The sequence below is a fragment of the Mercenaria mercenaria genome, chromosome 9 (genome assembly GCF_021730395.1).
Source record: "Mercenaria mercenaria strain notata chromosome 9, MADL_Memer_1, whole genome shotgun sequence".
NCBI lineage: Eukaryota > Metazoa > Mollusca > Bivalvia > Venerida > Veneridae > Mercenaria > Mercenaria mercenaria.
The window spans coordinates 48,941,305-48,967,298 of record NC_069369.1 but is presented as its reverse complement, the minus strand read 5'-3'; positions in this window follow the sequence as shown (position 1 = coordinate 48,967,298).

Here is a 25,994-nt window from a genome sequence, read left to right as displayed (position 1 = left end):
ACTTGTTTCATGTTATAAATTCATAAAATCAGTACTTTGAAATAAAATGCAAACACTAGCAGAATTTATGATTTAGCTGCAATAAATAACATATTTATTCATGAAAACAAATACATTCCTTAACAAGTTTTCTTGCTGCTATGACAGAAATATTCGTGACTGACAGTTGTTCATTTCCCTTAATGCCTATGAATGTTCTCGAAAACGTTGCTGAACAAAAATTAATAAACGAAGTGTATTTAAAGTAATAACATAAAGCCGTTGTGATTATTCTGTAGTGTCTCTTAGTTCATCTTTCCATTTTTTTTTAAAGAATTCGGATAAATGTCATACTGTAACATTCTGCATTGCCTTGGAGCTTGATCTACATCCTTTTTTTGTCCTTAATTATTAATGCCAGACTTTGCGGAATATGCATATAATAGTTTAGTTTCTTGGCAAATGTTGGATATTGTTTACTTCAAGAAAAGCACAAATATCTAAGCATCTGAACAAGTAAACGTCATGTTGGTAGATAAAATGATAACCTGATATTTTCATTCTTATATGCTCATAAAATATTTTGATAAAGTCCTCCTGGACTTCATTTATCCGTGTAGTAATGTACTGGCCGTCATGCGGCAATTTTACGTCATTATTGGCGTCATTATGTTCTCGTACCGGTCCGTTGCGCAGCATGCAAATAATTGATATCGTTTTTGTTTAACTTGCAATTAAGTAGAACCATGATAGAAAGAAATATACTTTTCTGATTTAATCTGTATAGTCAGTCAACATATCTCTTTATTGAAATGCGTTTATTTTGATTTTTTCCTCCATCTAATATTTAATAAAAATGAATTTTGACAGATGATTTTGTTGTATTTTTGTTTCGGAGTAAAACCTAAGGTGCTCGTCCAGGCGTTTTGGAAATAAACAGACACCTGCTAGAATTTCCGACCCATAAGCCATCCAGCTTAATGGCTTTCTCACAAGAAATAAATCCACACCCAAGCAGCTTCGAACCCGCAGCGGTGAGTGGCAAATGATTTTAAGTCAATAGTATGTTGCAACAAACGCAGTATTTTCTTATACTGAATGTTACAGGTCACAGCTATCCTTTTTATATTTTTGTCAAAGATTGTGACCTTATCAGGTGCGGTCTGAAATTTAAGAAGGATGGGAATTGTATGAAAAATTAAATTATTTTGCCCTTACATTAAGGTGCAATCGTATATCTAGTCTAGACACCTTCGTTAGATTCGAATTAGGGTTATAATTTTGTTTCCATTAAGCTGCAACATTTGCCTATGCAGCAGAATTCGAGTTCATCTTAAATATATTTAACTACAAAAATATGTTGCCTCAGATAAAATTCAAGTTTAATTTAAGTCTGTAAAGCTATGCGACAAAAGTATTCAGACAAAGTTACAGTACAACTTGCACTAAGATACCATGTATGATTTTGGAAGGGAAACAAACAACAACATTTCTCTTAAATACAAATTAATTTGTACATTAAAATACAAAAAGGAACTGAAAAGGTATTCTATTGACGCTGGTGGTCTGATAAAAGTCGTCAACTCTCGGGCAAGTGTAGCCTTACTTTCAGAGACTGGTAATCGGCCTTTTTTGAGATAATTATACTTCTAAGGGAAATAAAGATCCTCATATTTTCATAGTTTTATTTTAAATTCTTCCTCCCCGTAAGGAAAATGTGTTTACTGTAACCATATGCAAATAAATTCAAAAATAATCAGATCATCATAATGTTATTGATTTCAAAGGACCCGGATCACATTACTAGGAGTGTTTCTAAAATATAGGCAGAACGGCACAAAAATTCCCTAAATGCTACACTCCTTAGTGTTAGTTTTACTTCAGCGGTGTGTGTGAGACAGATTTACTGAAAACTGTCTCTATTTTATGTCACCTATTTGGATATCCCAAAACGGACTTGTAATCTTCACAATTCAACCACTAGGTGCTTCTGGGCCCCAGCCACACTGTCGGGTATTAAGGGCATGGTATCCCTACTGATTGCTGAAGTTTTGTCCCGTTTTGGAATGTTAGGGCTCTGGTAAGTTCCCAATACCTTTTACTACGTATTTTTCACTTTGACCAGGCCAGTTATAAAAGCGGCTTATTTGTTTGCTTGATGCCTGCTACCATTTGCTTCGTTTTTATTGCGGTTTAGTACGTTTTTCTAGGGTTACTAGATAGAGGCAAAAACAAAAAAGCCTACCTGCACGTAGTTATACGTAATAATACGAAGTGATACAAAACAACCGAAAGCGAAAAACGTAGTAAAACGTAGCTACTCCTAGCAATACTCTTACGAAGTGATGCCAAGCAATAGCGTCCAAGAAGCAGTAATGATGAATCAGTGATTAGACTATTGGTAGTAGTACTTAAATTGCAGTCCGGTTCGACTAAATACAGTTTTGTTAAGTTTGTAATACGTTTTACGTTTGAGAAATTATCATTATGTATATAGCCGTGTCCATTTAAATGTATACTTTTCATCTCAGAGCTTTCAAACAAAAATCCATCATCTGGAAAGTGATACTGTCAGTCAGCGACAATGTTTTGAAGAAGATAGACAATTGAATTACATGAAAAATTCATTAATTCTATTACTTTCCAAACGTCTAATCCAAGAAGACCGATACGACTCAACAACACCTCTCTTTGTCCTTGTGATTCTGTTTAATGAAAGGGTCATGTTCTATTAAACATATCTAACTGCATCCCATCATGCCATTCAGAAGTACAGATATAAGAAAGGTAAATGTGTTATTGCCATATGTAATTTACGATTATTTGATAAAAGCTACCTAAACACAAAGTTAGCTGACAATAGGTGTACCCATACTAAGGGTACTAAGCATCAACCATGTTTCTTTTTCTAGTAATAGTAATCAAAATACAATCCAAATCTAGTTCTTAATATAAGCTTGCTATACATCAAGTTTGGCAACATTCAGTCAATTCTAACTAAAGTTATAATCTGGAAACCAGCCATTTGATGATCAAAGTGAAATAAAAAATCAATTTTTATTATAACTATGACCTTGACATTGATCCAATGTCATTTTAATGACATTTTATCACAAAAGGGATTGGAGCCGCGACCCATCTGTTCCACAGTATAAAACAAAATCATGATTTCTTCTCTTCAGTCCAACACCCTAGACAACTGTACCACAGAGTAACTTTCAAACTCAGCAAACTAATTACGTTATCTGATTCCAAACTAGACCCCGAAATAAATGTTCACCTTGTCTTTGATAAAAGCTGTCTACATACCAAATTTACTGATAATAGGTTTGCCCAAACTAAAGATATTGAGTGGAAGCCATTTTTATATTTTCTATTTTTAGTAACATTGACCACAGATATCATCTATCTTCAGATAAGCTTGCTGTACACCAAGTGCGGTGACAGTAAGTAAGTCCAAACTAAAATTATAAAATGGAGTCCTTCTTTTTGATGATCACATTCAGAAAAACATCTATTTTAGTAAGAGTGACATTGACTTTGACCCAATGTCAATAAAATGACATTTTAATCAAACAAAAAAAAAAAGAGAAATCAAAGGCCTGAATGGCCTGAGTCGGCTGATGATTGATGTACGGACAGTATAGTCTACCAGTTTCAGTTTGTTTTTAGTTTTTTTCTTAAAATTTCATAACACAGCTCGATATTTACCCAAAATATTATAACCGGATACGATTACACTTTTCTCCAGTTTGAACAATATATTTTACAAATTGTGATGATACGAAGACATGTAGCAGCAATTGGCAGTATCTGACATTGAAGTTTACGGTTAAATTACCTCTTATTTAAATCTTTTCATAAAAAAGTTGTTTCGTTTCGCCAAACATAGACGATCTACTTTCGATTTCAAAAACTACAAGAAAATACAATTTAATGTTTCGCCGATTTGTTTATTTCTCGAAAAATAAGAATTAAAATCATTTTTAATATCAGTAGTAACTAAACAAACCAGTAAGAGCTTCTTCTTCCGATAATTTATCCGTTTACTGACTGCAAAATTCAACCCACGCAAAGTTTATAGAAATCATACGATGCGTGTTTACGTTCAATGTGGGAGAATTAAGGCTGATCGGCTATGTTACCTAACGCATCCAGACGATTCAGATTTTGTTTTTAAAAAAGCATTGTGTGCGTTTCTGTAATTTTATATACGTTTTTATACGCTTAGAAATTATTAGACATGCGTATTTGCATTATTTCTATACGTAATTTACGCTAATACGCATCTTATCTGGAGCCCTGCTGGAACTATTTTTTGCCTTTCGCTGGATGTTACCCAAGCTTTGTAAGCCTGCGCAATTCTTAAAATGCACATTTATGCTTTATGAGTTACATTCGAGAATTGCACAATTACAAGTCATAAATATGACAGATTACATCGTATATTGGTCATAGCAAAGGGAATTGACACAACTTAACTTCATTCATGCAGTGAACTGTTTGAAGTTTGAGAAATCTAATGGAACTACATCCATTCACTGTGTTATTTGGTCCATTTAGAGAATCGTTGGATAGCAAGGACTCGTCAAAAAGCTTTCAGCCTTTAGCCGACTCAAAAAATGGATCTCATTTTGGTTTGAACCGCGACCCATCTATTCCACAGCACAAAAAGTAAATTTGCTCAACGTTCTAGACCACTGCCCCACCGTAGAATTGTCTAAGTATGAAGATTAATTAAGTTATACTGACCTTAAACTTGACCCCAATGACAAAATGTACAATCCCAAACTTGGGTTTTTCTATACGCTACCTATTGGCCAAGTTTAATTTCAATACATCAATGCAAACTAAAGTTATTAAGCGGAAACCATTTCTCCTATTTTCAGCAACAGTGGCCTTAACCTTGATCATAGTGATCTTATATGCAATCCTCAACTCCATCTCTATGCAACCTACCTATACATTAAGTTTCATTTAAATCGGTCACTCCTAACTCGTTACTGAGCGGAAACCAAAAGTTGACGCCGCTCGCTCGCCCATACGCACGCACGCACGCCGGTCCAACGACAATCGCCAATCTAATAACCAGTTTTGTTGAAAACCTGGTTAAAATGGTTTCAACACTGAAGCAAAATTATGTGATTACACGATTTATAAGAAAATAAAGTATTACTTAAGGCCATTGTTGGCACGGTATGCGAGCTCTTACGCATAGCTACATGCACCTCATGGATCTAGTATTCATTGGAGGAATATCCATTCGTGTATGAAATATAATTAGATAAAGCAAAGATGTGAATCTGACTCTGCATTATGTTCTCTTTATTATACCTCACATAAATGTCCAATGCAAATTTCCCATTAGTTTAACTTGAGTAATATATCATATTCCCCAATGATTTTATAACTCATGCGCAAAATCGTTTTTTTTCAATTTCTGCGCAGGTGATATGATCCATAATTTCATATCACATGCGCAACAGCGTTATTTTGTTTTTCTGCGCATGTGATATTATTTTTTCATATTACCCGTTGAGAGATTGATACTTTCGCATTGACTAAAAGACTGAGTCGATAAATTTTCAGACAAGGCGCTTATATAATTATACTTTAGGATTGAATTACCATTTTCTGGTGCTCTTGCATGTGCAAAACAGGGCCGAATTTTCTTATTCTTATTTTCTTATTTCTCGGCTGGCGCCTCGGTCAATATTCATATATCTCGCGGTGAACATTTTTCATATCACCCTCTCAGGAATGCAATATTTGTATAATGTTCAAGTCTACCAAGGGGGCGTGTGGGTTGCTTTAAGCTCTTAAAGTCTTCTTGACAACTTGCCGTGTCAAATTAAAGTTACCGTATATAGCTTCTTTAAATTATTATGCATTGATACTTCTATTTATTTTTCTGCGTCTAAAAAGGAATTCTGTGTAATTCCTCACCGCTGCTGGTGACTGGAAAATAATTTATGCTTCTTTGGTTTTTGATATCAGCTTGTACATACCCTACGTTTATTTTCAGAAAAACAAAAGACGTGTATAGAGATTTGCACTAGGACACAAGTGATTCGTCATTTATAAAATGGAACGTTATGTAAATTGGTTGTCAGATATGTATACGATTACTGGAGTTGAAACTTAATGCACTTTCTATTCCACTTTAGAATCAAGGTTGAACTAAATCTCTAATTATGTAATATCTTCATGTTTATTATTGAAATTCAAGTCTGATTTATCACAGAACATTTACAAAGACATCTGTCATAAGAAAACTTAGATCTATATCTGTTTGAAATGTAAATAAGGATGTATTTAGCATTTTTCTATCTTATTACTGTAATAAGACTAATATGAGTAACTTGGAACTTACGACATACTAGACAACTGCTTTATCTTGTTAAGCTAATGTAAAGCTCGTTTGATTGTTTGTTGTGTTGCATTATAAATTCAACAAATACAGTGTAGATTTTATGAAAACATTGCGAAGTTTCGATCCCACAGGGATTATTGAAAAGTGACTCGAGGTCGGCGACTTTGATGTTTTGGTTATAGAGGTCCCAGATAGTGTGGTTGCTTATTACATAGCCATTTCGCAAGTGTTGATACAATTGTATGGAAAAAGGAAAACAGTAACAGTATGATTACATAACTAACGGTTACTTTGCCTTTTACAATTCAGTTTGTTTCAAAATTTCTATTCTTGTTTGTAAATAATAGATAAAGCGAAGAACTAACTCCAGATATATACTTTTACTTAAAACTAACATGTTTCGTCCATTGGACTTCATTAGAATATAATCTTGTTTGTGGAATTTTCCCATTATTATAAGGCGAAATTTCGACCAGTCCATTACCAAACGATGAAGGATGTTAGGAAAATCTACATTTTTCGTTTCATAAGGCATCATTAATTCAGCAAACACGCTATTAAAGCATAATGAATTCTATGTTTCCATAAAAAAAAATCTTAATTTTATTCATTTCCTTGACAGCCGTTTTATCCTAAAGACTATTCTTAAACTGTTCTTCATCGAGGTTCTGTATAATTAATCACGGTCGTTTAAGTCATTAAGCGTTTTTCCTATATTGACAAGCGATTGTTTTCCATAACTGAAATTATCTTATACATAGACCCTTTAGAAAGTTTATACTTCGTAGTAAATTCTGTAAATAAATAAGAAAAAACATAAACAAAACTATAGATTAAAAAAAAATCTAAAAAGTCCAGCGCTGTACCTTGTTGGTTATCAGGACCCTCATTTTCTTGGTACGTTTTAGGCTTCTGAGGTGGCCCTTCAGTATACAACAGAGGTAATAGCACCCCCATTTTTACGGTACGCATTAGGCTGATATGGTAGTCTAAAGGATATGTTTCAGTTTGCTCTTTGCATCTTTTTACAGAAGCAATGTTTGTTTTACCCATGCTCTTAGAGAGCCGAATGCATCATTGCAGATGAAGGTACGGTTTTAAAAAACCCTTTTATTATATACACAAATTCCTATTTCTTGTCTAATATCAAAGTGACTATACGTTTAGATAGATAAGACTAAAATCTCGTTTGAAACGGTGAACCTTTTGACGTGTTGAATGTCGAGAAGCCATCATTGCGCGATTTCTGATTGAACACTTTTCCCTGTCTGATGGGAGCTGAATACAGGGTTTTGTATTTGTTAGTACTGTGTTTGAGAAAGAACATTCTGTAGAATAAATACCAACTTGTTTAGTTTTTAAATCCATTTGATGATAGTGTGGGGGCAGTGTGCTCAAAATCAAGATTGTGTCTTATATGGCCGTTGAAGACTGTGAGGAAATAGTTTTTTTCTCTCTGATCCAGTGGCATAACTCCTTACCTTGCTATACTTTTCTCAAAATTGCAAGATATAAAAATGCCAAACTCGCAGTAAAGGTGGAGGATAAGGAGATAAAGATGCATGATAAAAACATTATTAGGCTGAAAGACCTCGAAATGGCTCCATTTATGTTACCTCTTTCATAGAATCTTCTCTCTATACCAACCCAAATATTTTCTAGGGTTCATGCCCCGGACCGTCTAAGAATTATTGCCTTCGCATTGAATTTTGCCAAGCTACGCACCTGTGCTAAATTAGCTTTTGGTTTGAATATACTTATACATATCAAACATTAAGAAAATTATAGGATAAAATACTGATAACAGTTTGCAAAGTGTTATTTAACTCAAACGGTGTTTAACATATTTCTAAAGCAGGCAGTATATTGGTACCTCTGATATTGATGAGGAAAGGGTTCCTCAGTCTGTGACCAGGTGTATTAAGCTCTGATTTCTGTACTAATCAATTATTTGGTACTACTAGTGACACGGGGTCTCTTGATCTTTTGTTACTAAACGGCTTTTATCTTTTATAGTTTTGTAGCTGGCTGTACTCTGTATCTCACAGTTTTAAATATAGTTAAAGGCTCTATACACCTGTGGAATAATAATTCCATGAGGATGTTATTCAATGCGGTGTAAAATGAACAGTGATTAAGTGTGAAGAGGTTAATAGATAATTCAGTGTGTGTGTGTGTGTGTGTGCGGATAACCAGTATCACCGTTCTGTAATATTATTTTGATTCTAAAATGTCGTTTGTATTAAATAGAAGATCAATGTCGTTTGTATTAAATAGAAGATCAATTAAATATGGTGCCAAATGATACGTCGATATGATGTCAGTTTGACCGTATTCAGAAAATGACAATAATCTATAAAGTACATTCTAACAGTCAGTTTGAATACAATGTATATGCGATAAACAACGATTAAAAATAGGATGGTTTTTGTCGTTCTACTGCAATAATTGATGTCAATTTTAGGCTCAGCAAAGTCTTTAATTACGGAAGTGCAGTTGTTTATTATAAAACATGTATTAGAATCAGATATTTTAAACGGAGGTGTAAAGTGATATTTTTATAACATCGAATTTGTACATATTTATTGTAGGTCAGACATATTTCCACTAATTCATGTATATGTTTATGTATTTTATCGCCATTTTATATACAAGGAGGTAATATGTAAATAAAAACGAATTAACAAATTTTGAATCATTTCCTTAAATTCGAAATGAATTATTTACCAAAAATAAGTTTTAGTTAAATTAATTGTGTATTTGATAATTGTTTTTCGAGCAAGCAGCTGTCGCCCATTAGAGGCATATTTGGTGAATATGTAGCTTGCATACAAGTCACGCTAAGGGATGTTGGTCACTTGAAAAAATGGTTTAGGTACGAGCCTTAGTAACAGATTTGTTTGCGGATTTCATGATGATCTCTGTGTTATTGTTTTTGTTTTATGAAGCCTGCTTGCTTGGATCGCGATGGTCCAACTACATGACTACGACATCCTTTATATGTCTATTATAATCTTGCTTATGCATGTTTATTATTTCTTGCATACCCTACTGTCCGATCACTCACAGGGAAATATACCCTTGCTCCCTAAACAGTCTCCGGATTTAGTTTGCAAATCCATCCGGAATTTTCGCAAACTCATCTACCCTTTCCTCTAGAGGTTTTGATTAATTAATTCATTCATACAATACTTAGGACGGACTAGAGCAATTATTGGTCATTTATCTTTAAAAATCTCAGAAAACGAGCACATGAGAAATGATCAAAGTTGGGTCTTCAATGTTTTTTTTTCTCCAGTGGGGTTTTTGCCCTCCCGCGGGAGGTTCAGTGGTTTTTTTTTCCAGCTTTGTCGATTGTAGAAGAAAAATATTTCGGTAGTCGCCGTTATTTATTTACTCAAGCAGTTAACCTATTTCAAGAAATCATGAGCATAATCCATGTCTTAAATACTAAATAAAACATCGCTTAGCCCGAGTCATTTTGTGTCCATTTTTGAATAACCCCTAAAACAACAACAACAACAACGGTGAATATTATTTTTATAACGGAGAAAGCGAATTTAGTCTTTCAATAGCTAAAAACAGTCTTGTGTCATTTGAGTGCTATGTAATATCGTATTTTGATATCATAAAAGTACCAAAAATAAAAGTTCCCCTACCGATACATTTTAAAGAAAAGAAAACTTTGAATGCTATTTTTCTATTCAATATTTATTATCTACAATTAATTTATATGCCTTTTTAAAGGCCTATGTCTCAAAGTCAGTGAAAAACATCTGCGGGGGTTCAAAGGTAAAAGGTGCCAACTTACATTTTTAACATTTTGAGAAAATCGAAAAAAATAGATATTTTGAAATTCCATCTTTTTTCCGAAAGAAATGAGCTTCTTTTTTGTTTTGCCTATGTAATGACCATTAAATATTCTGTTGTAAAATTATTGAGTTCAAGAAGATTGTATAAACAATTGTATTTGCAGTTTGAAAAAAGCCATTTACACAAAGTTAAGAAATACTGAGGGGTAAAAGATGCTACCTGCCGTTAGCACAGTTAAAAGTACTTGTTCGTCGAAGTAAAAGGTGCCAACTGCAGATGGTACCTTTTACCGCTATTGTTATCTTACATTCATTTGAACTTGGGAAGAGGTAAAAGGGGGCAACTGTTATTGAACCCCTTTGCCGCTTGTAAACAAGTGAAATGCTCATTAACTGTAAGTTCATTTAAATACAGTGTAGCATTACTAAAGTAAAATGTGTTGTAATCCAAAACAATATTACTTTGTGATTGACATAACTGTCTTAACTGACTCACTGCACTGTTTTAGTTTGCCTCACTTTCATCACCTTTGCTCACTGATAGAAGCTTGTCCTTTAAAGTTTTACTACTTGGCACTGATTAATAGTCAGGCTTGGGGTAATCGAATACAGTAATTGTAATCACCTGTAATTGATTACTCAAATGCAAGTATTCAAATGTATTTGATTATTCACCTCAATCTGATTACATGTAATGTAATTTAATCAATTACAGTGAATTTTCTGCCTGTAATTGTGATTACTTTTGATTACTCTCTGATTACTGAAGGAATAGTATGACATCAGAGTATAAATATATAAATTTACAATGTAAGTGATTATCTAATATGTTTGATTCACTTCATCTGGAGAATATTCCAGATAAGTTCAATGTAGTCAAAAACATTTCCCTAATCAATTGTGAGGTATGATAAATGTACTTTGCCATCTTATTATAGTTTTAACTTATTTGCAAGTTTATTAGGCAATTGGCATTATAACATGCCTTTGGCCACTATTAAGGATCAATAATACACTGACACCTGCATTATCTACTGTCTGTTGATTCAATGTATTATGCACAGGTGAGAAAATATGACATTTAGCAGTTAATATACAAACAACTTTGGTAATGCAAACATGACTTGCCTGAACTGAAATCAGTATGTTTTAATATTATAATTTATCCTTCAAAATGCTGATTTTTGTGAGCATTTAATTGCAACCAAACAGTCCTTTCACCGCTTTACTGAATCATGTCAAAGTGGGTGCTGGATTATGTTGATATATTAATATTTTGGGTTGTATAGGCCCATAAAGGCCAAATGTAAAATGTGCCCATCCATAATTTCTGGGAGTACATTGTCGATATCAAAGCTGAAAAATGGCTACAGACAGCAAATGTTACTCGGTGGAACTCAAACTGACAATGATAAGGTCAGTCTTGAACATCCCTGAAGAAAAGCTGAACACACTTGACACAGTGAAATTAAATTCATATGAATGTAAGCTTCTAAGCTAACTGTGCACAATTTTACAGCCCTTTGAAGAAGCAACAATTCGAATACAAGCAGATGCGAATGTTACGGCCAGTTTTACTATTCCAATCACAATTGGATTAAAACAAGCTATGGACAAAATCTGCTCCAAATAGAACAATAAAATGGCTCAATCGTTGAAAGCATCATTGCAGATTGCTTTCTAATGATGAAAATGATGACTTGTTCAAAATGACAGCTCCAGTAGAACGACTGTTTAGTATTGCAGGAAAAATCTTTAGACCTGAACAATTTTGTCTAAGTGATGAAAACTTTCACAAGTTAATGATGATCAAGTACAATGATACCCTACAGTGAGAAACAATGAACAATGCCATAAACGAAGTTTCTGGATTTCAAGATTGAATGAATAATTAATTGCATTATCATATTTTTTGTAAATAAAGTTAATAACCATATATTAATTCAGCACCTTGTTTGAAATATGGTCAACTTCACACATGCCAAATTTCAATACGCTACTTGAAAGTTCGTTAAGTGTCGCGTTCTGTCTTAAAATACTACCCTTCATAAATTTTTAGAAGGACCTGTGTACGTTCGTATAACTACATACTGCATGTTCCGTCAGTTTTCAGGTGCAATTGATTTAAGTCTACAAGGTACTGACGGTTTCTTGCGACAGTCCTTTCTCTTTGTGTAAAAAGCTACAGTCATTTTCATGCGTTTGTTTTTCTCGTGTGATGTTAAGCTATGGAAGGGAACCACGTCAGATAATTTTAATCCCAAATACAGCATTCTTGGAGTAGATCTGAAAAATATCTTACACAGCCCTCTGAGACCTAAAATAACTAACCTCTTCTGGTTGTGTTGGTCGTATGGACAAAGGTAAAATTGAAAAAAGATATCACAAACTGTTACTACTTGCCACGAAAGCGTTTTATACCACTGAGTTGTACGTATTCAGAGGGTATTTCATTTTAACAAGTACTCTTTATGCCGCCGGGATAGAATGATCTTGGGGCACATCATTTTTACTCTGAAGTTTAACTTTGCTTATAACTCATTTGATTCTGGATCTTCCGGTCACAAGTCATTCACATTAATTTACTGTATTTATATTTCACTTTTCAAATTTTGGACAGAACTTTTTCATTTCAGGTTTCAAGTTCCTTCTTCATTAATCACCTATATACGAGATTTTAGAATGACATAATTGTAATCAAGTTGAAATGTAAGAGAAAATACGCGTAATTGTTACGTCTGTTTTGAATTAAAATTAAATTACGTGATTTTCGCAGAACTTTCAGTAGCTGAATTTCTGTAACTACGATAAATTGGTTTATTTTCCGTATGTAATTTTGTGTTTTCGGCTTTAATACCATTTTTTCTATTGTTTGCTGATCCCATGCCTGTCAGAATTAAAAAATGAAATGCATACCAGATTTTGGAAGTACAAACAGTAGTCCAATAAATTTACATGAATTTGTCTAATAACAAATTTGCAGCTTTCTGATTGGGTAGGATAACTAGTATTTTCGCAGAACATGCGGCATTATATATAACTAAATTCTGAATAAAAAATCAGCACAAATGAATATATGTGGTTTTCGACGACTGTCGGCGAAATGTTTTTCTGAGTATCAGTTATTCAATATGATATCATCAGTTATTCAATATGATATCTTCTGTTATTCGATATGATATCTTCAGTTGTTTAATATGATATCTTTTCAGACGTTTAAACTGTTTTTGACTGAAGATTAACCATTCGATTGTAACGAAAAAAATATGTTTTCAAGTCAGAGGTGATGATGTTTTTAGGTTCGAGCCTCATTTGGGGCGTTGAATTCTTCAAGCGAGGAAGCAATCCACCTGGCTTACAGAAGGTTGGTGGTTTTACCCAGGTGTCCACTGTCATGAGTGTTCCTTGTATTGTCTTCTAGAACTGAGCTATTTTGACACTTGTCTCCTGGCCTATTACGCCTGGCCAAAAAATGGTGGTTTTCTTGTTGCTCTGCAAAGGCTCCGAGTACATGCGTATTTCATATATTTTAATAAGAGCATTTTTGCCATAATACATATTGAACCTAGTTATCAATACATTACTCGGTTGATCTATAACTTATATTTTCATGGATCTATAACTTTGACATATGGTTGGAATAAAGTTAGGGTCTTTGTGCAATTAACCGGTTTAAGATGTTTTAGCCATTAACCTTTCCAATGCGGTGTCTCATTGTGTTCCTTGATGAGTTTGTTTTGTACTTGATGTCTATTTATTATCATTGTATATGTTTTATCTGTATATTTCTGTCGTTTACACATACATTAATGCACAGATGTAGAATTTTGTGTACGCTGTTCCCCATTGTTTAGGGTAATACTTAGATTTGCATTTGTCCTAACGAGTGGCCGTCCGTCCGTCTGTCCAAATTCGTGTCATGTATATCTCCTAAAGTATTTCATCTAGAGTCACAATACCTCACAGGTTTGTTATTCCGAATGTGGAGTTCCTGCACGTGGTGTTTTAATTTGGATTTAACACTAGACCAGAGTTATGACAATTGACCTAGTCGAAAATATGCATAAGGGGGCCTAAAAATATGCGTACAGTGTCAGAAGTGGGGCACCATTTTTCTTTGGACATACAGTTAATTATTTTGAGGCGGATGCGTTCCGAAAAAATTGGCTTTTCCTGCTCGATTGTAGTCATGTTTTTTGGCCGCAATTAAGACCTTATAAATTAAAATATAAAAAGTCTTTGAATGACATTTCCTCCTATAAACCGCTAGTTTTTCTAGGCGGCATTTTGCAATAGAATACGATAAAGATCTTTACATATCCATGTCTCGAACTTCATTTACAACTTAAATTAATTTTAAACATGTGATATAAATGGTAGGACATCAAATTTAATGATCAAGATATCAGACATTTATTGTTGCAAATAGACTGCGTATTGTATATATTTTCGTCTCTTCCTTTTTTGGTATAGCGAATTGAACTAAACAAAATTTGTCTGGAAAAAGCTATTGAACAAAAATAAGTTTTATTAAAGGAAGAATATGTGATATATATGGCTATAATATTTCTTCAGTTTTAAAAGACGCGTTTAAGGCATGATATTGTTTAGTTTGAAAATAGCTTATCTGCCCTAATATTAAATGATTTGAATTGTTCGCAGACTTTTTAAGGATGTGGTATACCTGTCTCATTAAGTCAAGGTACGTGAGTATTTGCTGTTTTTACTACTTTTTACGATGAAAATCGAAAAACATTTTTAACGCTTTACTCCAAGTAAACTGTCTCGATAATAAATATCTATATTTTGAAGTCGGAATTCACTAATGCCTCTATGCAATATTGGTTACGACGGGAAAATGTCTTTTTTGCTGCGGCGGTCCTTGGTTCGATTCCCGACGCGGTCATCTTTTTTTCTTGATTTGGAAGTTCCAAAATATTTTAGAAACAAAAACTCATATTCTTATGTTCATGAAATGACCAAACTTCAATTTGAAAGAAAGATTATTTTAGCCAAATCTGGAGGTCAGTGCCTTTAAGGTAGTTTATCAGATTTTAGTTATTACTGAAATAGTTAAAAACTTATAAATATGACCGTGAACACGTTATGTTCACTGACTAATACATGTTAAATTTTCATTTGATGTATTTTTAATGTGTGATTTTCCTATCCTGTGTCCCTTTTCATGAAAATTCTTCACTCCTTAGTTTGGACTTAAGACAAAACTTACGTGTGTCATAAGTTCTAACGTAAACGGTTTAACAAACCTAACTTATTCTAAATAGTGGTTATCTAAGACATAACTTAAGACTGAACAACTGTAAGAAAATACTTCATGCAGAAACCTATTAAATGGTACGATATGCATGTCTTAGGAGTGTGACGTCTAAAAATATAATATATACTGATTTATATTCAAACAAGTTGTGGGATAATCTGCCTTTATCACACTTAAATAGCCAAAAAAGGAAGGACACAATGACATAATCATTATTCCAAACTGCAAAATGTTGATATTGTTTTATAATAAAACACTAAACATTATGCCCTGCTGTTTGTTTAATTACATTAGTAAGTTCAAAACAGCGTTTTTCTCGGAGTTCTTCTAAATTATGTTAAACCCAAAAGTTAGCTTTAATTTCTGTGTATCTAGTAGTTTTCTAAATTTTAACTGGATTTTAATGATATCAAGAAACATTGTTTTTCCTGTGGGAACTTGAATCCGAAAGATACATTTGTTTTTAAAAATATCACATATTTTTACAGGAACATTTTGCTTTTATTCAGACTAAGATATCTTGAATGTTTTTAAGATTCCGGAAACAATAACTTTGAAGTCCAAAAACGGCTGAGGTTTCCACATAGAAATATTTTACACTGTTCTCATATGTTTGGATTTATAAATTTAATCAGTTCCTATAGGAAGTAAAATAGAGAACTGAGAATGGTGAAATATTGATACTGAATTATCATCGACAACATAGAGTACGAAATTTTGCACTTTTAACATTTTGTTACTGACTTAAAGAGTTATGTTAATATATCATTTAGTGTAATATATTCACAAGGTTTTCAGACCTTTTGCATAACATGTGCAGTACATTGTTAACAAACATTTCACCGGGGTAAGCAAAAATTACATATAATATGTTTTCTATATGAAATTTGTTGATGAAAAACACAAATAAATATCATTTATGTGGACGGACAAAGCTTTTATTGTAATAAAACTACATTGGCTTGATTCTTGCAAATAGTCTGCCTCTTCTCTTTTCCGTGCACACTCTGTATGATACCTCAGAGGTACCGACTGTGGTAAGCTGTGGTAGACTAACATCTCCAAAAGATGTTTCGTCAACTTTACAGAAAGAACTTGCGTGAACATCCCTGATGAACATCCGGTCTAGAGGTCACAGCAGTGTTTACATGTTAACAGTAAGTCGAAATGAAAACAAACAAAAACAGAATGCAAAATATTCACAGTTATACAATAAAACTCGAAATGATGAAAAAATTCACCTTAAGAATTTGAAGTCATAAATTTAAACAGTTAAACATATTTATAAGCATCTGATGTGACAACATTAAGAACATCAAAATTATTCATACAGTGTAGCAATTAATACACAGTTAAACATGTTTATAAAACAAAGTTATGTGTTTACGTAATTGTTATCTGACAGCGTTTGGAAGACGCTGATTATATTTATATATAGAATTTTACTTTTACACGTTTGCGTGTACGTGTAAATGGTTACGCTTTCTCTCAATTATTTAGCATGTCTTGTTTGTTGTTTATGATTGGTTCTACTGTCACCAGTAAAATTATTTGAAAATTATAACATTAACGTTGATTCCTTTTGTATTTACTTTTTTTCTGAGATAGAAGCGTCTTTATAGCCTTCCTTACAAGTTGTGGCACTCGTGTAAAAGAACATGTTGAAAAACATGTAAAATCTCCTAAATAAGATAAAATTATTGAAATGTAAAACAAAGATAGAGAGTACATTATTACCCTTACAAAACAAGTGAATGAATATAATGCAAGAATTGCGTTCTAATGGGTCTAGACACATAATGCAATCATCAATATTGCAGCCCTGACGACAATATACCTCTTAAGCTGCTCTGAGACTCATTACTGGAAAATTGGTGATTAATTACTGCAGCTAATGGCTAAGTCAGTCTGCTGGTCCACAAATCAAACGATATAAGGGTCTTTAATTGTTCTTATTTATTCAATTTTGTTAAAAAGTGTTAATTTTATTAAACCATGTGACTTCGGAGTGAAGGGATATAATGGAAAAACGTGTGCTTGATTTTATTTTACTAGACGTTTTAAAAAATTTTGACAGCATCAATATTTAATATTAGTAATCATGGAAAAATAGTAATGTTTTAAAAATAGTTTTGGGAGACAGGAAGTACACTGCAATGTAAATGAAACTTCTGATACTTGTTCATGAATGTACATTGAAAAATAGGTCTTTTTGCTTTTTTAGTAGATCAATATGAATAGAAATAGCAAACTGTGGCATCATTTGGCATTGTCATCATAATGGTTACAACTTTTAATCTTTAGAAATACATGTATCAATGTTGACGGTTTCATCAGTTGATACAATTCGGCTTTATTTGCTCTTGGTATTATTAACATTCTTGGCATTATTAACATTGTCGTATGTCAGATTCAGACATTATTTTACATTTGCATTATTTGATTGGTTTTGCAATAATACATTTGAATAAAATTCTTTAAAAGTTGATCTCACACCATTTGTTTGCCCAACCTTCCTGTCTAAACCCACAAATGTAAACTTTTGTACGCATCATCTTTTGTACAAGTAGGGTTTTAAGTTGAAAATAGCTGCCCCAAAGATGTTTTTATGTTGTTTTTAATCATTTCTACGATAATCTGTGGGGTTGTAAGGCTGTACTCTTAGGACTTACCAACGTCTCAGTTATATGCGTTCTTGTTGCATTGATAAGTTTTCGTACAGAAACACCGACTGGATACACAATATCTATTCAAAACTACAACTTATTGTTTTAAAGTGAGCACGGTGATATATTTTAAAATGAATATGTATATTGGCATTAATGCAAAGGTGATGCACGAGATTTTGTTACTTATTTGCACAACGAAAGGTCAATATGCCAATCTTGTTTTACCTCTAATCAAAAACAAACCTATCTGGATGTTATGTTTAAAACAAGGTTTTGTTATAAATTATTTCTTAAATAATAACGTGCAGATCTGTATTCCAAATAACTGTAAATTTATCAAAAAGATTTAATTATACATAATGAATTTTACTTGAAAGCTAAGTAAAATACCTTATATTCCTATATTTTCGTTTAACACTTAACACAAATACAGAATTGAATTAATTTTAGTCGTATACCAAGGTCATTCTGTAATTTGACAAAAAAGGACGAAATAAAACGAATAAATAATTTAGGCCTAATACCCCAATGGTTTGAAGCTGACCTTGCTACATTTTATTATTATTATTATTATTTACCAGATTTTATAGCGCTTTTTTCATCTATAAAATAAACGTTCAAAAGCGCTGTACAAACTACATATCACAGAATGATATGGACACACAATACAACACAAAAATATATCAACTTTAAAAGGTAGTTAGCCTGAATCAGGTTTGACTCTACATATTAATTGTACTAGATATTTTAAAGAACAATAAACAACAGTAAATAACTTCTGTTGCAAAGTTATACAACAGCACGTTTTCCAGTGCAAAGTTAGTTTCAATAGACCTTGAAGAAAAAGTGTGTTTTTAATGATCTTTTGAAATCATCCAAACTTTTAGCGTCTCTAATGGTAGCCGGAAGAGTATTCCATAACTTCGGCGCAGCTGATGAAAAACTACAATCACCGTACCTCTTATCCTCTGCCGATAAGTATTGTTCTGTTTCATATTACAACATATTTATTGTTTTCTGCCAAAACATCTTACAACGTGTTAAGGGATGATAAATATTAATTTTAAACCTATCGAAGTACATCAAATTATTTGAAATTGGCTAAGTTCGTGTACTTTAGTTTGTTTGTACACATGCTCTATAGCGAGCAATCTGACTAAAGTACATCTCCTATTACGCTACGCTTAGGATCTGACAACGAGCTATTGATAGCCTCGTTCTGACGACCCTTCCGCTAGCCAATCAAAAGCTAACTTACAACATTCTGCAAGCTTTAAAAAGCCTTGGTTTTTGATATCTACAATTTTTATTTCGAAAGATGTCAGATAGCCGGTTAGCTCAGTCGGTAGGGCACTTTCTCTGTAAGCGAGAGGTCCCGGGTTCGAGCCCTAAATTGACTGAAATTTTTCTTACTCTTTGACATTCGAACAAGTTGTCTGATTCGTTCAAATAAAAATAGATTTGCGAAAATAAAAATAACAATATTGGAAATCCAAAATATACAGAAGACGAATGTGAATGGGTCGTTCTCAGATCTTCGTTTAGAGATCAAGTACTTTAGTCCATTTTATAGCGAGTCTTTGTTGGTATCAATGTTCCGTTGCAGCAGCTCAGCTTCTCATCCATCAGATGTTCGTCAAAATCCCGAGACGAACCTTTGATTTATTTCTGTCGTTTATTTGGTGAGCATGCGCACTCGTAATTACTACCGGGAGAAGTTTCAGCCAATCAATGTTCGCCACTATTTGGCACGCCGAATTGAAATTTCAAACAATATGTAAGAAATGTAGTTGCTAACGATGGATAAAGGCGATATTCCACGATTGCGATTAATAAAGATTTATTTCTGTTATTCGATGTTAAGAAATTTACCTGAAGAAATAATAATATTCCTCGTAAGTCGGCATCGATATGAAAGGACGCGGTCACGCTTTTCACGGACGATTTTTATTGGTTCGCTACATTTTGTCGCGAAACGACGCTGATTGGCTGAAACGTTTTACCTGTAATGTAACCAAACCACAAATATCGGCGAAATGTGCCAGAGGTTCATCCGGGGAACCACGGTAGACCTCTGGTATGCGAGAATGACAGCTCAGAGGCATGAAAAGCCTATAAAATACGCGAGTTATCTTATTTCTTTGACTTTATTAACCAAAATAAAACGACTACACAACGTGACAACTATAAGTCACTTTAGCTGGAAATCTATAGTTACGATTGTAGTGCATGTAAACTGAGACACTCCTCATTAATCAAACTAATAAAACATCTTTATTACAAAAATGAGACCTCATTAATTCTGCGTTTTGAAATTATTGAACGCCCTATTGTCGCATGGCTTAGCAACAAGATGATCATTATCTTAGGAAAAATGAGGAACAACACAAATTTTAATGAGTACTCATGGGTCTTTTATCTAAACAATAGCTTCAAATGAACCAAGGAAATTTAACGCGTTCAACGCAGCATGCGTAAAACCCGTAAGGGAGTGAAACCATTAGATTTTTAACATATTCCTTCCTTACAATACTATTATAATCGCTGACTGTGTAAGTTTTATGAACATTAAATTCAGTGTCATCCTCATTAGCCGAAACAATGTCAGCATTTCGTGATGGAGTGCAAAAAGCATCAAAATAAGCAAAAAGGCTCAAGTAGTTCTGCACGTTTGATAAACCTGAAGTAATTTTGTGACGTCATTTATCCGGATAAACTCGGCATACGATAACGAAAAACATTTTATGAGTAAATGGCAACCAACCAGTGAGTAAATTAACTGAAACGGCAATTATCTTGTAAATTATGATATCATAAGGTTAATTTTTTCCAAATAATGTCTTAAAATCAGCTTGAATTGTGCGGATATATTTAATCAAATATCTTAAAAACAAACACCCCGATATATACATTTTATTTAACCACATTAAACATCATGTATTAGTTTATAGTTTTTTATAAGTTTCATTAAAATCTACATCGAACGAAAGTTTAAATTAGCAAAAATGTTATTAGATTTTTTATTTTCCCACAGACATCCATTATGAAAATTTGCGTGATGTCCACATTTTTAAAATTAATCTAGCAAAAATCAAGCACACGAACCTATTTTGAAAACACGGAATATACTTAAATTCTGCATAACAGAAAATAATTTGTTCCCAACGTGCAAACCTACATGTACCTTAAACAGAAGACAGTTTGGGCACGTATTTAATGGCAAGAAATTCAACAAGACTGTTTCGAGAATTTTTCTTAAGACATGTAAAAGAAGTATTTTGAATGCATTTTCCTTAACCAGGAATGATCAAATGTATTTATCCACCGAACTAATCATTAACCAAAAAAAAAAAAATGTCTCCAAACAGCAAATTCCATAATTTGATTTACATAGGTTAACTACGCAGTTTCCTTCATTCTTTCAAATTTCGTTTGCTGGTTATGCCGTACATTATCATGTTCAACCCTCAAGAGTATTTTTTATCATGCGAAGCCCAAATCAATGAAGACGTTGAACTGTCCCTATTGTGTACATTGCGTCTGCCTTAATCTAACAAAGTTGATTATAACAGCTCTATTTTCCTTAGTGTCTCAGCTGGCACAAATTTTAGATTCAAAACCACTTAATGAAGACAACTGGTAGCCTATTTGAAATTTTTGTCTCTTATCTTCTCAATTTACCTTCCAACTTGATCTTTATCAATTTTCTTTCTGTCTGGCTGGATTGCCAGAAAATCAGCCTGTAAAACAGTCCCAAAGAGACTTTCAACTTAACAGAAATGAAAAGAAATGGAAATTTCTTTGTAACAAGTAAATGTGTATGTGTGGGGGGCGGGGAGGGGGGGGGGGGGGTCCCATGTATAAAGTGGGAAATGTTTTGTTTAAATTTATCAATCAATGCTGTATTTAATAAAATTAAGACAGTAATAAACAATCTGAGGCCATTTCTTAACAACTGCACAATTTTTGCTTCGAATATTTATTTACCCCACCCACTTTTTCCCAGTTTGAGAGTGTACCACTCTTCCAATATTAATCAGAGTGTACTGATATACTGTTATTTTAATGTTTATTTAGTTTACAATATCTGCTGAAAATAACACCTGAATATCTCAACTAATGAAAAATGCTTTAGCTTTTTGGTAAAGTTCGTCCATTGAAAATCAGTAAATTTGATTAGACCATTTTGTGGCTCTGTGATGAAAAAGTATTCAGTACAATTTAAAATGCAACATGTTGTGTGAATGTCCATTAAATAGTTATTTTATCAAGAAAGTTTCAGGTAAAAAGTTAGAACCATTTAAAAAAAAAATAACAGAAATTGTGTTCCTGGTTGGTCACATGTCAGATTACCCCACCCACTTTAAATGCGAATATTTATAAAAGTAAGTCAAAACTGGTAACAGTAACACTTGTTAATGAAACTTAATACATGTGGGTATATTACCAGAAAGTATAAATAAAATCAAAAAACATTTTGCGCAGACACCTAACTTGGACCCCCCCCCCCCCACCCCACTTTCTAAGTTACATCTCTACAAATATAATCGGTGACAAGACTTGTGTGACTGATACAATAACTGTATACTCTCTAAAGAAAGTACAATTCTAAAACTATATAATATTATTATGTCCAAGTCTAGACTAAAATTTCTTTAAAAGATATATAAAATAAATTTATTTACTTAATAATATATAGATTTTTTAAAACATACTGCATAATGTGGTATAAAACATTTGACTGATAATATATTCATCACATCTCATGTTTAGATATTTATAGAATCCTTTATACAACTAATATACAATATGCAGTAAAACTTCTAGCCCTGTCAATATGTCAGAAGTACATATCTTACATACTAAAATGTTTTAAAGACACAATTTTAATATCATTAGTCAATACAATGTCATTAAGATACTTTATGAACACAACTACTAATACACCCATACAAACTCATTGGCGTTGCTTCAGTTGATCAAAATAAATCAAACTAAGTTTGCTTTTTTTTCTGCTTGCATTGGTCCCCAAGAACACTTTCAAAGCAAAGAATCATCTTTATGCTTTATTTCAGGCACTGTCCAACACATTCTCCTGAGATTTCACACAAGGACATAATTCAAATATATACTTAATTCTTGAAAGAACATATGAAAATGTACCACTTTTCTCTTCGCTTTTCGCATAAACCCCAATTTTAGCTTCTGTAAGGCGCATTGCAACATTCACACAATGACATAATTCAAATATATCGGAAACTTAGCACAGAACATACTGCATAATGTGAACAATCTTAACAAGTGAACAATCTTAACTAGGAAATTATGAGCTTACAAGATCCATTATATTATAACTTGCTGCCAATGACTGCTGTTTGGTAACATATTTTAAATGAACTATATATATATCAATATTAATGGTAGAAACAGTTTTTGAAATGTTTATGTTACATGTAAGAAGAAGAGTTTATGGAAAGCCGGTGCACCAAACTAATTACTACATGTAACAAATACAAACAAATACAAATTAAGCAATCATTGGCATACAGAAAAACCCAAACATAAAGGATATCTTTAATTATTATATGTAAGACCTTTCTTATCCTTAAAAACATCTTTGTTTACCAGTACTGTTGACCCTAAACTTTAATGTGTATAGGCAAATATGTGTGGAGGAATAGGATTTTCAAACAGAGCGAACTGTATTTATATTAGGGTGTATAATGAGAAAATATGTACATTTTATGAAAATTTAGCCATAATTTAGAAATTAAAGCATTGCTGCAATGCACAAAACCAATGATGAATTTACAAGAGAATATGATATTTAAATGTAGTGCTATTAAAAAAAAAGAAGTAAGTCAGAGATGCAAAAGAAAAACTGGACAGAAACAATTCCAGCATGTTGGTCGATAACCTACAAAAAAGGATGTCTCTGTGAAATAACGGACCAATATAATCCCGGCAACACTCTACATCAATAGAGGTGAGGGTAAACTGATTCAAAGAGAGTGTCTCAAACAACTGTCCCCTTAACTTCCATTTAAGGTATTTGTGCATGTTATATTAAGAGGAAGTCATGCTGTAACATCATGTATCCAAATATTATAAACTAAAGCTGCAGAAATGAAAATCGTACAAAATAGTACACAAAGATACCATCCTACAAATGTTTATATTTATAAAATAAACAATGTAACATTTTTCTAAAAAAAATCATGAAAAATTTGACAGATTAAATAATTTCATTCAAATCTGCTTGAAATTTGCTTATATCTTAATCATAGGCAAGTATATAAACAAGAAAACGGACCTATTTATATTACTCCACCATATAAAAGAAAGACACTGTTGATTTCCAACGGTGAAAAGTTTTATAAATTTCTATACATGAAAAGGTCACACAAATTGTTTTCCATACAGTCACATTATGGAAATTTTCTATAGTTCATTTTTTAAGCAGTCCAGCAAAAAATCAAGGACACAACTCTGTCTTTCTTATTTGCTGGATTTTCTCAGAATTTTCTGATGTTTTGAAAAAATTAGGGTTCAAGCAAATTTGTTTTTTTTTTTTTTTTTTTTTTTTTTTTTTTTTTTTTTTTTTTTGGGGGGGGGGGGGGGGGGGGGGGGTTAACGCCGTTTTTCAACAGTATTTCAGTCATGTAACGGCGGGCAGTAACCTAACCAGTATTCCTGGATTCTGTACCAGTACAAACCTGTTCTCCGCAAGAAATTGCCAACTTCCCCACATGAATCAGAGGTGGTGGACTAATGATTTCAGACACAATGTCGTTTATTAAATAGTCACAGAGAACATATGCCCAGCCCGAGGATCGAACTCGCGACCCCGCGATCCGTAGACCGACGCTCTACCTACAGAGCTAAGCGGGCGGGTCTAAGCAAATTGTACATTGTATGAAAAATTATATATGAACAGGGAGAACTATCGTAATCAATTTAAATCCAACACTCACAACATTCGCAGCAAATTAACTGGTTTTATAAATGTCTTCTTCTTACGCCCCTATTAACTTTTTTGCTTATAACAAACTTTTACCTCAAATGCCGTTAAATTCTAAGGGCCTTTTATGAAGTCATGTAAGTGATCTACTTCATAGGAACATCGTCTCCTTCTTACATTACTTATACACTGCTTTTGGGTCACCATCTTTTCCTATATAAAATTGTAAATAAAAATATATTTTGTTATAGTAAAGTGATGATAATATTATATTTATTTCATTATTGCAAATGGAATCTTTAAAGGGCAAGAAATACATGACATTAAGTTAATTTTATATGAAAGCCGTCCTCAAGCCTTTCATACCGCTAAAAGAATTTTTAAAATCGGACCACTATAGAAGAAAATATGGCAGTTTAAAATTTAAGAAAATGGCTGATTATGGAGGCAGCCATTTTAGTGTGTTTATGACGTCATTCACACACTGCTGAATTCTTTATTTAGCAAATAACCTTTTAAATAGATTATTTCACATGTTTCTTAAGTGTTAGGTGTAGAACATGGTAATTACTTTTTTTATAGCTGGAAAATGTAATCATTTAACAGAAGAAAGTAAATACAGTACAGATATGTATCTAGAAATTTAATAAATCCGCCATTTTGTTTTTTGTTGCCAAAATATTTAAATTTTCAAAACTTTCTTATTTCTGAGCCGATTTTGAAAATTCTTTCAATTCTTTAAATGATTTAAGAAACCATAGCCGGTGGAATTCACATTAGAACATTGCCTTTCCCTTTAACAGTACTTGAGCATTCTGATGTTTATACTTCAAACAATAACACTGAATTGTAGTAAGAAAAGACCTTACAAATAATGTAATAAGTCATTTGCTACAAAATACATTCACCCAAGGTTCTAAAT